At 45.1% G+C, this 15,909-nt stretch overlaps 1 long non-coding RNA gene across 3 annotated transcripts in view; it reads right to left on the bottom strand.

Moving 5' to 3' along the window:
* The window catches only part of LOC135229952 (uncharacterized), a 324,439-nt gene that overhangs the window by 49,869 nt on the left and 258,661 nt on the right, over positions 1-15,909 (bottom strand). The window contains exons 1-2 of one of the 3 annotated variants that reach the window (XR_010320628.1): positions 8,729-8,833; positions 7,286-7,490 (exon numbers count right to left, since the gene is read on the bottom strand). The exons of the other annotated variants lie outside the window; for them this stretch is intronic. This is a non-coding gene — a long non-coding RNA (uncharacterized LOC135229952). Of the gene's footprint in view, positions 1-7,285; positions 7,491-8,728; positions 8,834-15,909 lie in introns of those variants that run through there. 3 annotated transcript variants of the gene reach the window in all.

Raw genomic sequence — 15,909 nt, 5'->3', positions numbered from 1 at the left:
AGACTTACTACTACTACCGAAGGTATTTCAAAGCATGGAAAAGGACGGAATACTACCTAACTCCTTCTCTGAAGCCAGCATAACCCTGATACCAAAACCAGCTAAAGACAACACAAAGAAAGAAAATTACAGACCTATATCCCTCATGAACATAGATGCAAAAATCCTCAACAAAATTCTAGCCAATAGAATTCAACAACGTATCAAAAAAATAATCCACCATCACCAAGTGGGATTTATACCAGGTATGCAAGGTTGGTTCAATATTAGAAAAACAATTAATGTAATCCACCACATAAAAAAAGACAAGAACCAAATAATTTTATCAATTGATACAGAAAAGGCATTTGACAAAGTCCAACACCCACTCATGATAAAAACTCTCAGCAAAATAGGAATAGAAGGAAAATTCCTCAACATAATAAAGGGTATTAGTACAAAGCCAATACCCAGCATCATCCTAAATGGAGAGCCTGAAAGCATTTCCCTTGAGAAGGGGAAACAGACCAGAATCCCCTTTATCACCGCTCTTATTCAACATTGTGCTAGAGGTCCTAGCCAGAGCAACTGGGCTAGACAAAGAAATAAAGGGCATCCAGATTGGTAAGGAAAAGAGTAAAATTATCTCTATTTTCCAACGACATTATCTTATACACAGAAAACCCTAAGGAATCCTCAAGAAAATTATTAAAACTAATAGAAGGGTTCAGCAGAGTTTCAGGTTACAGTATAAACGTACAAAATCAGTTGATTCCTCTATATCAACAAAAAGAACATTGAAGAGGAAATCATCAAATGAATACCATTCAGAGCAGCCCCCAAGAAGATAAAATACTTAGGAATAAACCTCACCAAAAACCAAAACCGCTATACCAAGAAAACTACAAGGTACTACTGCAAAAAAACAAAAGAAACCTACGTAATTGGAAAAACATACCTTGCTCATGGATAGGAAGACAACATTGTAAAATTGTCCATTCTACTAAAAGCCATCTATAGATACAATGCACTTCCGATCCAAATTCCAATGACATTTTTTAAAAAGATGGACAAACAAATCACCAACTTCATATGGAAGGGAAAAAAGTCGTGGATAAGTAAAGCATTACTAAAAAAGAACAAAGTGAGAGGACTCACTCTGCCTGATATTAGAACCAATTATACTGCCACAGTAGTCAAAACAGCCTGATACTGGTACAACAACAGACACATAGACCAATGGAACAGAATTGAGAATCCAGATATAAATCCATCCACATATGAGCAGCTGATATTTGACAAAGGCCCAGTGTCAGTTAATTGGGGAGAAGACAGTCTTTTTAACAAAAGGTGCTGGCGTAACTGTATATCCATCTGCAAAAAATGAAACAGGACCCATACCACACACCATGCACAAAAACTAACTCCAGATGGATCAAAGACCTAAACATAAAATCTAAAACAATAAAGATCATGGAAGAAAAAATAGGGACATTAGTAGACCTAATACATGGCATAAACAGAATACAAAACATTACTAAAAATGACGAAGAGAAACCAGATAACTGGGAGCTCCTAAAAATCAAACACCTATGCTCATCTAAAGACTTCACCAAAAGAGTAAAAAGACCACCTACAGACTGGGAAAAAGTTTTCAGATAAGACATCTCCGCCTGGCGCCTGATCTATAAAATCTACATGACTCTGCTAAAACTCAACCACAAAAAGACAAACAACCCAATTAAAAAATGGGCAAAGGATATGAACAGGCACTTCACTAAAGAAGTCATTCAGGCGGCTAACAGATATATGAGGAAATGCTCTCGATCATTAGACATTAGAGAAACGCAAATCAAAACTACAATGAGATTCCATCTCACTCCAACAAGACTGGCATTAATCCAAAACACACAAAATAATAAATGTTGGAGAGGCTGTGGAGAGACTGGAACACTTATACACTGCTGGTGGGAATGTAAAATGGTATACAACCACTTTGGAAATCAATTTGGTGCTTCCTTAAAAAGCTAGAAATAGAACTACCATACAACCCAGCAATCCCGCTCCTCGGAATATATCCTAGAGAAATAAGAGCCTTTACACAAATAGATATATGCACATCTATGTTTATTGCAGCACTGTTTACAATAGCAAAAAGATGGAACCAACCAAGGTGCCCATCAATGGATGAATGGATAAATTATAGTATATTCACACAATGGAATACTACACATTGATAAAGAACAGTGATGAATCTGTGAAATACTTCATAACATGGAGAAACCTGGAAGGCATTATGCTGAGTGAAATTAGTTGCAAAAGGTCAAATAGTGTATAAGACCACTATTATAAGATCTTGAGAAATAGTTTAAACTGAGAAGAACATATTCCTTTGTTGTTATGAGAGGGGGAGGGAGGGGGGTAGGAGAGGGGTATTTACTAAAGAGATAGACAAGAACTATTATGGGTGAATGGAAGGACAACACTCAACACAGTGGAGGTCAGCACAACTGGACTAAACCAAAGCAGTTTCCTAACGCTTCAAAGGTCAGCAAAGCAGGGGCAGATGTTTGGGAACCATGTTTTCAGGCGACATCTAAGTCAACTGGCATAATAAAATCTATTAAGAAAACATTCTGCATCCCACTTTGAAATGTGGCGTCTCGGGTCTTAAATGCTAACAAGCGGCCATCTCAGATGCATCAATGATTCTCAACCCACCTGGATCAAGGGAGAATGCAGAACACCAAGAACATAAGATAATAACGAGCCCAAGAGACAGAAAGGACTACATGAACTAGAGACTACATCATCCTGAGACCAGAAGAACTAGATAGTGCCGGGCCACAACCAATGACTGCCCTGACAGGGAACATAACAGAGATCCCTTGAGGGAGCAGGAGAACAGTGGGATGCAGACCCCAAATTCTCATAAAAAGACCAGACTTAATGGTCTGACTGAGACTGGAAGGACTCTAGTGATCATGGCCCCCACACCTTCCATTTATCCACTACGGGAACCATCCCCAAAGCCAGTTCATCAGACATGGATTGGACTAGACAATGGGTTGGAGAGGGATGCTGGTGAGGTGTGAGCTACTTGGTTTGGGTGGACACTTGAGACAATGTTGGTATCTCCTGCCTGGAAGGGAGATGGGTGGGTAGAGGGCCTTAGAAACTGGCAAAACGGTCACGAAAAGAAAGAGTGGAAGGAGGGAGTGGGCTCTCCCATTGGGGGGAAAGTAATTGGGAATATGTAAGTAGTTGTGTATAAGTTTTCATGTGAGAGACTGGCTTGATTTGTAAACTTTCACGTAAAACACAACAAAAATTATTAAAATAAAAAAAAAGCTGACCCATGATTGCTTCAACAAGCTCTCAGAACAAAGACTCAAGGAATCTTCTGGATGAAGGTGCAATCCTGGAATTACCAGATGCAGAATACAAAAGATTAATATACAGAACTCTTAAAGACATCAGGAAGGAAATGAGGCAAAATGCAGAACAAGCCATGAAACGCACAGATAAAGCAGCCGAAGAAATTAAAAAGGTTACTCAAGAACATAATTAAAAATTTAATAGGCTGCAAGAAACCATAGAGAGACTGCAATCAGAAATTCAGAAGATAAACAATAAAATTACAGAGATAGAAAACTCAACAGAAAGTAAGAAGAGCACAATTGAAGAACGGGAAGGCAGAATTACTGAGATTGAAGATAAAACACTTGGGACCAATATATTTGAAGAGAAACCAGATAAAAGAATTTAAAAAATGAAGAAATCTGAAGAATCATGTGGGACTTTATCAAGAGAAATAACTATGAGTGATTGGAGTACCAGAACAGGGAGGGCTAACAGAAAATACAGAGGGAACTGTTGAAGATTTGTTGGCAGAAAACTTCCCTGATATCATGAAAGATGCTCATCGAATTCCACATACGGTAGATCTCAAAAGAAAGTGACCAAGACATATAATAATCAAACTTGCCAAAATCAAATATAAAGAGAATTTTAAGAGAGGCTAGGGATAAAAGAAGTCACCAACAAAGGAAAGTAAATAATAATAAACTTGGACTACTCAGCAGAAATCATGCTGGCAAGAAGGCAATGGGATGACTTATATAAAATATTGAAGGAAAAAAACTGTCAGCCAGGAATCAAACCATAACCCTGGCCCTCGGGCCCTCTGGCCCTCTGGCCTTAGCCCTCTAACTCTAGCCCCTAAGCCCTGAGCCCCAAAGCCCCTAAGACCCTAAGCCTTTAGGTCCTAACCACCAAGGCCCTGAACTCTAACCCTAACCCAAACCGTAACCATATACCCTAAACCCTACAGTCTAAACACCTACACCCCAAAACACTACACACAAAAACCATACACACTAAACCCTATACTCTAAGCCCAAAACCCTAAACCCAAACCTCAAGCCCCAAAGCCCAAACCCAAAACCTAACCGTAAGCCCTAAACCCTAACACCTAACCCTAAACCCTAATCACCCTAACCCTAACGACCCTAACCCTAACAACCCTAACCCTAACTACTCTAGCCCTAACCCTCCAACCCTAACCCTCTAACGCTAACATGAAACCCTAACCCAAAACCCTAACCCTCTAACTCTAACCCTCTAACCCCAACCCCCAAACCCAACCCCAAACACTAAACCTCAAATCCCTAGCCCTAAACCTAAGAATGAGCCTAAGCCTAACCCTAAAACACAACCCTAAACCCTAAACCATAACACGCGAAACCCTAACACGCGAAACCCTAACACCCTTAGCCCTAACACATTTAACCCTAACATCCTAAATGCCAAAACCCTAAACACTAACACCCTTAACCCCAACCACTAACCCCTAAACCCTAACTTAAAGCCTAAGTCATCTAACCCTCTAACCCTAATACCCTAACTCTAAACCCTAAAACCTACACCCTAACCCCAGCTCCCAGCCCTAACCCTCACTCTAAGCCTGAAACCCTAAACCCTAAGGCCTAAACCCTAGGCTCTAAGCCCTAAACCCTAAGTCCTAAAACCCTAAACTCTAAGCCCTAAGCCCTAAACCTAACCCTCTAACCCTAAACTCTAAAACCTTACCCCAAACCCATCCCAAACCCCTAAACCTGAACCCCTAAACCCTAGCCCTAACCAATAACCCTAAATCTCTAAACTATACCCCTAACCCTCTAACCCTAACCCTCTAACCCTAACCACAACACCAACCCCAACCTCTGAACCCAAAAACCCTAACCCCCAACCCTAAGCCTCTGAACCCTAAGCCTAAACCCTCTAACCCTAAACCCTAACCTTCACCCCCTCACACCCTCACCTTCTCACTCCCTCACTCTATAATCTTCTCAACCTCTAACCCCCTCACCCTCTAACCCCTCACCCTGACTCCCTCAATCTCTAACCCCCAAACTCTAAACCCCAACCCTCTAACACCCACCCTCTAACCCCAACCCTCTAACCCCAAACCACAAATCCCAAACAAACCCAACCCCAAGCCTAAACCTAAATCCCTAAAACCTAACCGAAACCCTAATGACTAAACCACAAAACCCTAAACCCCCAAAACCCTAAACCGCAAACTGCAACCCCTAACACCTAACCTGTAACTCCAAACTCTAACCTCAAACCCTAAACCTAACACCTAACCCCAACCCAAAAACCCTAACCAAAAAACCCAACCCTAAACTCTAACCCCCAAACCCCAACCCCTAACCCCAAACCCTAAGGACTTTAACTCTAACAACCCTAACCCTAACATCCCTAAGCCCAAACCCTAACCCTTTTTGTTAGCAGCCATAGCACTTAACCACTAGCCACCAGGGTTTCCATGAGCAGTCACAGGAATAGACATATGCACACCCGTGTTCACTGCAACATTATTCACAGTAGCAAAAAGATGGAAACAACCTAAGTGCTCATCCACAGAGGAACGGATAAACAAACTACGGTACATACACACAGTGGAACACTACACGACAATAAAGACCAATGATGAATCTCCGAAACATCTCACACCATGGATGAATCTGGAGCGCATCATACTAAGTCAATCACAAAACGACATATACAGTAAGTGACCACTATCATGAAAACATTTACGCACAGAAACAATCTTTGATGTTCACCAGGGAGACGAAGAGTGGGTAGAGAAAAGTCAACTAAACAATAACCAAAAAAACCAAACCCACTGCCGTCGAGTCGATTCCAGCTCATAGAGACCCTATAGGACAGATTAGAACTGCCCCATAGAGTTTCCAAGGAGCACCTGGTGGATTTGAACTGCAGGCCTTTGGTTAGCACCGGTGGCTCTTAACCACTACGCCATCAGGGTTTCCAACCAAACGACAGATATGTGGTAACTCTGGTGAAGGAAGAGACGGTACACAAGACTGGGAATCAACCTCAGCCTCACTCTAACCCTAACCCTAAACCACTTGTGCCCGAGCCTAGTAACCCCAGCCCTAACCCCAACCCCCAACCACCTAAAACCTATACCCCTAAACCTGACTCCCAAACCTCTAACCCCCAAACCTGGACCCCTAACACCAAACCCTAACCCCTAACCCTAATCCTCCAACCCTTCTGCATCTATGGGCCTCTCGACTCTCCGTCTATTTTCTCCCTCCAAATCGTACTAACACTCAGTGGAATTTTGAAGTTTGAGCTGTGCTTTGCTTCTTGTTGTCTCCACCGGGCCCATCAAGGCACTGCATCATTTCTTTGCTCTGCTTCACTATTCAGTTCCAAAACCATGGCTTAGAATCACCTGACACTGAACTTCAGCGATTTGGCGCAAGGCCGCGAGAGGGCGCGCGCACCGCCGGTTCTGTTCTGCCCACCAGGCCCTCCGTGCATGGGAACCTCCTGGACCTAAGCCGGCACCAACCTGGGTACCGCTCCAGTGGCGATAGCAGAAGCTTTTCTTCCCGAGGGACCCAACGCCCCAGGGCGCTCTCTCAATACTCCCATTAATGCTGTTATTATCCTAACCCACTCCTTCTGTGAGACCTAGTGGGTCCTCGACCAGGCCCAGCCTTCACGACCCGCACCCCCCTGCCGTGGTCATGTACAGGAACCTGCAGGGCCGCACCCTCCCCGCCCAAGCTCTGCCCCTCCACACCCTGATGCCCTGCAGGCCTCTACTAGGTCCCCGTCCAGAGGAGAGTTGTCGCCCTGCACGGGGTGGGGGGACACGAGTGAACATCCGGAAACCACCCCCCAAGCACGAAGCCAACTGCCCGTATTGAGACCATGTGAGCAGGGCTGCCCCTCCTACTGGAGCCTGCAGGGCATCACTCACGTTTGTCAGCTTCTCACTGTCCTCTGGGCTCGGGGTCCCAGAGCAGCCAATCCCCCCAGGGCGGGGGGGGGGCAGTCCGTCCGCAGGGGCTGGAAGATCGGGTTGGCGCCCATGGCCGGAGCGCTTAAAACCCTTATAAACCCTCATAAACGGCCAGCTCCAGACCTTCAAATGTCAGCCCGAGAGACACCTAATCTCCTCCAACCTAAAAAAAAAAAAAAACACACGTTGCCTTCGAGTCAATTCTGACTCATAGCGACCCTATAGGACAGAGTAGAACTGCCCCACAGAGTTTCCAAGGAGTGCCTGGTGGATTCAAATGGCCAATCTTTTGGCTAGCAGCCTTAGCACTTAACCACTACGCCACCAGGGTAACCCACTGAACCCACTGCCACCAGGGTAGAGGCTCCAAATCCCGCCAGTGTGAGGAACCCTCAAATCCCCTCAGCACCAGAGACCGCATCCACAGCGACTGGTACACAGCGCCGCACAAATGTTTAAGTTAACAAACGACCTGGTTGCTCAGGACCCCTTCCTGCTACCCCCACCCCCGCCACCCAGAGGGGGAGCGGGACCCGGCATCCACACTGTTAACAGACACTGAATCGCTGCTGCTTCCACAAGGAGTAGGATCCCCACGCTGCTCCACAGATTCCCAGGACCCCTTCCTTTCCCGGTGGGGCCGGGGCCCCGCCGACGCCCCAGCCCCGAGAGTAGACCAGCCGGGCGCGGGCGAGGGCGCGGGGTGCCTCAGCCTCCCAGGCACAGCGCCCAAAACAATAAGGGGCAGCATGGCCTTGGGCGGGGGATCCCTCTCTCCCCTGTCCCTGGCACCCTACGGAGTCTGGTGGGGGTGGGAGGACGAATGGGGGCGAGTGCCCCGCCCTCAGTCTGGAATCTCACCACCCCTGGGCGAACTCTGGGCCTTGGTTTCCCCTCTGGCAGAGGGAGCAGGTGGGGGGCGGGGGGGCAGGCGCCCATCCCCCAGCTTGGCCCGCAAACCCGCCCCGGGCAGAGTAGGGACCTGGGCGCAGCCCTGGACACAGCCTTTCTCCCCAAGCCCTTCAAGCCCCCAGGCCCGAGGGCACTCCGCAGCTGGATCCCGCGGCTGGACCCCCACCCCCGCCCCCCGCAAATCCATGGGGATGCAAATTTGCAGACCAGCTGAGTCTCCCGGGCCAGAGGCTCCCTCTCGGAGCCCCTAGAGTGGCTGCGTCCGCCCGCCCCCGAGCCGCATCCGCCCCTGGGGATCACTCGGGACGGGGTACCCTGGAAGGGTCGATGCCAGCTGCTAACCCAAAGTCCGGACTCTCCAACCTCTGGAGCCCACGGGATGCTGGGACTGGGAACCGCCCTCCTGGCGCCTTCCCTCCACACCTTCGAGGGGCCAGGCTTGTTCAGTCTGGGAGCTGGTCCCTCCACCCAGCTGCCGGAGTTTCATACCTTTCAGAAAACACGGCACGGAAAGCAGCACGAACAGCATCCTCTCTAAGGCGCGCCATCCGCCCGGGCCCCTCACCACCCGTCCCAGGGCTTCCGGGAGTAACTGGCTGGAGGGCGAGGAACATGGCTGCCGGCCCCGCCCAGCGGCCCGGGTGTGGGGCGGGCGTGGGGGGGTTGGGCCTCCAGAGGGGAGGGTGGGGTCTAGAAGCAAGGACAACGCCAAGGTGTGCGGGGTGAGGAGATGGGAGACGTCAGGAGAGGGCCCTCTCGCGTGCAGAGTTAAGTATTGGAGGTGCAACGGTTAAGTGCTTGGCTAACTGAAAGGTGGGCCGTTGGAACCCACCAGCTCAAGGGTTGAAAAGATCTGGAGATGGGCTCCCATAAAGATTCTAACCAAACAAAATCCAAACCAGTTGCTGTTGAATCAATTCCGACTCATAGTGACCCTATAGGGCAGAGCAGAACTGCCCCATAGGGTTTCTAAGACTGTAAGTCTTTACAGAAGCAGACTGCCATGTCTTTCTGCAAAGAACCAACTGGTGGATTCGAACTGTCCACCCTTTGGTTAGCAGCCGAGCTCTTAACCACGGTGCCACCAGGGCTGCGCCATAAAGACTGCAACCTAGGAAACCTTGTGAGGCAGTTCTAAGCTGTCGTACAGGGTTGATATGAGTCAGAATCTCTTGATGGCACACAACCATGATTGTACTAAGAAAAATTCCTCCAAGCAGCTGTCTACATGACCCCTGAAGCACGCATGCATGCACGCTATCAAAGCAGTGCGGCCAAAGACAGGAAATTGGAAAAGAGACATTATAGAGTGGGCAGTGAAAAGGGATTTCTGAGGGGCATGCAGCTCAAGCAGAGGAGGTAGCATACAACTAAATGCCCTTCTTCTATTGTTCAATGGTCTTGAGAAAAAATGTGTCCCAGGAATTAACTGTAGCCCAGGATAACTTGAAGACAGCAAATACAGAGGACCAGTCAGGATGCTTCTGCAGTGGTCAGGGTGAGGAGTGATGGTGGTAGTGCAGGTGGGAACAGTGGGCAGGCTTGAGGTGTACTTTGGAGCTTGAGCTGCCAAGAATTGCTGGTGGATCAGACGTATGGGATGAGGGGAATGGAGAATCAAAGGTGACTTCTAGAATTCAGGCTACCATGAGCGCATGGTCACCAGAGCTATTCTCTACCATGTGGAAAACCATGGAGGAACAAACTTGAGAAAATGACCAAAAGATTTTTTCTGGACATGCTAGATTTGGATGTCTGAGGTCATCCAAGTGTGGAGAACAGTTCCCAGCTGTGGATACCACTCTGAGGTAGAGTAGTTTTCTGGGTTCTAAGAATTTGGAGATCATCAGCCTATAGCTGATTTGAAAGCCACTGGTGGTGCGATGATTATGCATTTGGGTGCTACCAAAAGGTCTGCAGTTTGAATCTACCAGTCGCTCCTTGGAAACCCTGTGGGGAAGCTCTACTCTGTCCTATAGGGTCCCTATGAGTGAGAATCCACTCGATAGCGACTTTGTTTTGTTTTGTTTTGTTTTAATACTAAGCTCAGAAAAGTTGTGTGTCAGGGTTGTATTTTTTCACAATACTTATTCAAGCAGTTCGAATCTACCAGCCACTCCTTGGAAGCCCTATGGGTCAATTCTACTCTGTCCTTTAGGGTCGCTATGAGATATAATCGACTCAACAGCAATGAACTTAGTCTTAGAGGAGCCCTTTGTCTGTCAAAGCTGAGAGTTTTACTTCATACTTTTTAAAACTGCCATGTCTCATGTTACGTGGCTACCCTTACAGGAGCATTTTTGGTGCTAACTTGACTTGTTCTTGGTGAAGGGCTCTGTATTCATTTTCTAGGGCTGCCATAGTAAATTACCAAAAACTCAGTGTCTTTAAAAAAACGTATAATCCATACAGTCCAAGAAGCTGGATTATATGAAGAAGAAGGGGCCTCAGGATTAGAGGAAGACTCATTAACAGCCTAGACATGCAGATGACACAACCTTGCTTACTGAAAATGAAGAAGACTTGAAGCGCTTGCTGATGAGGATCAAAGACTTCAGCCTTCAGTATGGATTACACTTCAACATAAAGAAAACAAAAATCCTCACAACTGGAACAATAAACAGAGAAAATACTGAAGTTGTCAAGGATTTCATTTTACTTGGATCCACAATCAACACCCATGGAAGCAGCCGTCAAGAAATCAAACGACATATTTTATTGGACAAATCTGCTACAAAAGACCTCTTTAAAGTGTTAAAAATTGAAGATGTCACTTTGAGGACTAAGGTGTGCCTGAACCAAGCCATGATATTTTCAATCGCCTCATATGCAGCTAAAGCTGGACAATGAATAAGGAAGACAAAAGAATTGAAACTTGAATTATGTTGTTGGTGAAGAATAATGAATATACCATGGACTGCTAGAAGAATGAACACACCTGTCTTGGAAGAAGTACAGCCAGAATGCTCCTTAGAAAGGTGGGTGGCAAGACTTGGTCTCACGTCCTCTGGACATATTATCAGGAGGAATCGGTCCCTGGAAAAAGACATCGTGCTTGGTAAAGTAGACGGTCAGTGAAAAAGACAAAGATCCTCAATGAGACAGATTGAGACGGTGGCTGCAACAGTGGGCTCAAACATCGCAGTGAGAAAGGCCGAGGGCTGGGCACTGTTTCGTTCTGTTGTACCCAGGGCCGCTATGAGTTGGAACTGACCCAACAGCACCTAACAACAACATCATAAACTCACTGGATCTCCTGGGGATAGAATGTCATATTCACTGTAGAAAAATAGAGTTTCTTTGTTTGTTTGTTTACCATATTTACTAATACTATGATTTACATTTGATAACTTCCACATTCTGTTGGATCGCTTTTCTATGGAATGGACGCAAACGTGCGTCTCCTGCAGTCTGTTGGCCAGGTAGCTAGCTTCCAAATTTCTTTGCATAGTGGAGTGAGCATCTACAGTGCTGCATCTGTTTGTTGAACCAACTCAGTGGGTATTCTGTCAGCTCCTGGAGCCTTGTTTTTCGCCAGTGCCTTCAGTGTAGCTTGGACTTCTTGCTTCACTACTACCAGTTCTTGATCATATGCCACCTCATGAAACGACTGAAAATTGACCATTTCTTTTGGTACTGTGACTCTGTGTATTCTTTCCATCTTTTGTGTGTGTGCTTTAAGTGAAACTTTACAAATCAAGTCAGTCTCTCATACAAAAATTAGTATACAGCTTGCTATGTACTCCTAGTTCCTCTCCCACCAATGAGAAAGCACACTCCTCTCAACCCTGTATTCCCCGTGTCCAGTCAGCCACTTTCTGTCCCCCTCTGCCTTCTCATCTCCCCTCCAAACGGGAGCTGCCCACATAGTCTCATGTGTCCACTTGAGACAAGAAGGTCACTCCTCACCACTATTTTTTCTATCCTATAATCCAGTCCAATCCCTGTCTGAAGAGTTGGCTTTGGGAATAGTTCCAGTCTTGGGCCAACAGAAGGTCTGGAGACCATGACCTCCAGGGTTCCTCTAGTCTCAGTCAGATCATTAAGTCTAATTTTTTTACGGGACTTTGAGGTCTGCATCTCACTGCTCTCGTGCTCCGTCAGGGATACTCTGTTTCGTTCCCTGTCGGGGCAGTCTTCGGTTGTAGATGGGCACCATCTAGTTCTTCCAGTCTCAGGCTGATGTAGTCTTGGATTTACGTGGCCATTTCTGTCTTTTGGACTCATAATTACCTTGTATCTTTGGTGTTCTTCATTCTCCTTTGCTCCAGGTGGGTTGAGACCAATTGATGCATCTTAGATGGCCGCTTGATAGTGTTTTTAAGACTGCAGACGCCACTCACCAAAGTGGGATGCAGAATGTTTTCTTAATAGATTTTATTATGTCAATTGACCTAGATGTCCTCTGAAAACATGGTCCCCCAACTGCTGCCCCTGCTACTCTGGCCTTTGGAGCATTTGGTTTATTCAGGAAACTGCTTTTGATTTAGTCCAGTTATGCTGACCTCTCCTTTATTGTATGTTGTCTTTCCCTTCACCTAAAATAGTTCTTGTCTACTATCTAATTTGCGAATATCCTTCTCCCTCCCTTTCTCCCCAACCTCATAACCATCAAAGAATATTTTCTTCTCTGTTTAAACTATTTCTTGAGTTCTTATAATAGTGGTCTCATACAATATTTGTCCTTTTGCAACTGACTAATTTCACTCAGCATAATGCCCTCCAGATTCCTCCAAACTATGAAATATTTCACGGGGAGGGGGGGAGGGAGGGAGGGAGAGGGTTTTTTTTACTGATTAATTAGTAGGTAAGAACTGCTTTAGGTGAAGGGAATGACAACACTCAATACATGCAAGGTCAGCTCAATTGGACTGGACCAAAAGCAAAGAAGTTTCTGGGATAAAATGACTGCTTCAAAGGTCAGCGGGGCAAGGGCGGGGGCTTGGGGACCATGGTTTAAGGGGACTTCTAAGTCAATAGGCAAAATAATTCTATTATGAAAAAATTCTGCATCCCACTTTGAAATGTGGTGTCTGGGGACTTAAATGCTAACAAGCGGCCATCTAAGGTGCATCAATTGCTCTCAACCCACCTGGAGCAAAGGAGAATGAAGAACACCAAGGTCACACGACAACTAAGAGCCCAAGAGACAGAAAGGGCCACATGAACTAGAGACCTACATCATCCTGAGACCAGAAGAATTAGTTGGTGCCCGGCCACAATAGATGACTGCCCTGACAGGGAGCACAACAGAGAACCCCTGAGGGAGCAGGAGATCAGTGGGATGCAGACCCCAAATTCGCATAAAAAGACCATACTTAATGGTGTGACTGAGACTAGAGGAATCCTGGCGGCCATGGTCCCCAGACCTTCTGTTGGCACAGGACAGGAACCATCCCTGAAGACAACTCATCAGACATGAAAGGAACTGGACAGTGGGGGGGAGAGAGATGCTGATGAAGAGTGAGCTAATTATATCAGGTGGACACTTGAGATTGTGTTGGCATCTCATGTCTGGAGGGGAGATGGGAGGATAGAGAGAGTGGGAAGCTGGCAAAATTGTCACGAAAGGAGAGACTGGAAGGACTGACTCATTAGGGGGAGAGCAAGTGGGAGTACGGAGTAAGATGTATGTAAACTTATATGTGACAGACTGACTTGATTTGTAAACGTTCACTTGAAGCTCAATAAAAGTTAATAAATATATATATATTAATGGTCACCTAATGGTATTAAAAATATGATATTCAAGTCAGCTATTATAGAGACATCTTTGGTTTAGGGTCTGTAAAAACCAATATGCCTATTGTTCATAGGAGACACCTGTGATATCTCACTGGTTTCTAGTCATGTTTGTAGAGCAAGTCAAAGTTTCACCCAAGCTTCTGTCAGTATTAATTATATAAAATACATATGGATTGGGACGGGTGTATATCATCACCATTATCATCAGCAAAAGCACTTTTTTTGCATTATCACTAAATCAGTTAAAATTTGTGTGAACTGGGTTAAAAAAAAAACCTGAGTTCAAACTTGTATAATAATTACAGGTGCATGAACCCCTTCTAGAATAAATAAACAATTGACCTAATTAGACAACATCTGGTTTAATTCATGCTCCAGAAATAATCACGACAAATGGGATTACTGTTATTGGTGAAATGGTTAGGTTATATCCTTAGAACTGGGCTTGAACTCTATCCTAGTTGATTGACAATCCACAAGTTTCATTGACTTAAAATGTGGGGATATTTCTCATTTATAATACCCCTTGGGTGTGAGTCAAGTGCAAATCTGCTCTGTATTATCATCTTTTCTAATTTCATTTGTGGTTAGCAGCTCTTATGTTAGCCACTATCATGGCAAATGCATAGGAATATGCCTGGAACCAGGTAAATGGCACTTAATTCTTCTGTTTGAATGTGGAATCTTTCACTTCACTCATATTCCATTTGCCCAGCAAGTCATATGGCAAATCCTGACGTGAAAGAGATGAGAAATACCCCGCTACTCAGGATGCACCAAGGATAACCCTCTCCCTTGTTTCTAGGTATAGTGAATTAATCATATATTTCACATACCATTAGGTCTGTATTTGGCTTCCATATCATGTTCCTATATTAGTCATGGAATCGACTCGAAGGCACTGGGTTGGGATATTAGTCAGAATTTTACTACAATAATGATGCATAAAAGACAACCACAAAATCTTAGTGACACATAATAAAAAGTATTTCATGCAACTCTACAGATCAGCTAGGTTTTGAGTTCAGGTTGTTTCCATGCATCTCTTAATTTCCTTGGACAAGTTGAAGGGGCAGCAGACACTTGAGGCATGTTCATCTCATGGTAGAACTTCAAGCTTTCAGAGGAGAAGTCTCTTACAGACTAGGCTGGGAAACACCACACTCACACTCATATCCACATTCCGTTAACCAAGTAACATGGCCAAGACTAGTGTCAGTGGGTCAGGAAATATACTCCTCCCATGGAGACAGTGTAGGTCTATGTGTGTGGGGGCAAGCACAGGAATAATGTCAATATTTGGTGACTAATAATAATAATTTTTTTTTTTAATAATCTAATCTACACAAGTTGCATTCACTCATCCAAGAAATACTTTCTGGACACAAATATTTTTTTCAGATACCAAAGCAGGATGTCAAAGTATATGCATTCTAGTTGTTGTTAGCTGCCATCAAGTTGGTTCCGAGTTATGGTGACTTTATGCATCATAAAATGAAAGATTGCCATGTCCTGTAACATCTTCATGATCTTTGGTATTTTGGGTCCATTGTTGCAGCTATTGGGTTAATCCGTCTCACTGAGGGTTTCCCCCATTTTGGTTGGCTCTCTACTTTACCAAACATGGTACCTTTTTCTAGCAATTGGTTTTTCCTGATGACATGTTCAAAGTAAGCAATTTGAAGTCTCACCATCTGTCATGGATTGAATTGTGTCCCCCCCCCAAAATATCTGTCAACTTGCCTAGGTCATGATTACCTTGTGTGATTCTATGATTGCCTATCATTTTACGATCTGATGTGGTTTCGCTAAGTGTTGTACACCCTATCACTATGATGTAATAAGATGGATTAGCAGAAGTTATGTTGATGAAATGTATAAGATCAGGTAGTGTCTTAAGTGAATCTCTTTTGAGATACAAAAGA

The sequence above is a fragment of the Loxodonta africana genome, unplaced genomic scaffold, assembly GCF_030014295.1.
Source record: "Loxodonta africana isolate mLoxAfr1 unplaced genomic scaffold, mLoxAfr1.hap2 scaffold_67, whole genome shotgun sequence".
Lineage (NCBI taxonomy): Eukaryota > Metazoa > Chordata > Mammalia > Proboscidea > Elephantidae > Loxodonta > Loxodonta africana.
Note: the sequence above shows the minus strand (reverse complement) of the source record. Positions and strands in the feature narration are given on the sequence as shown.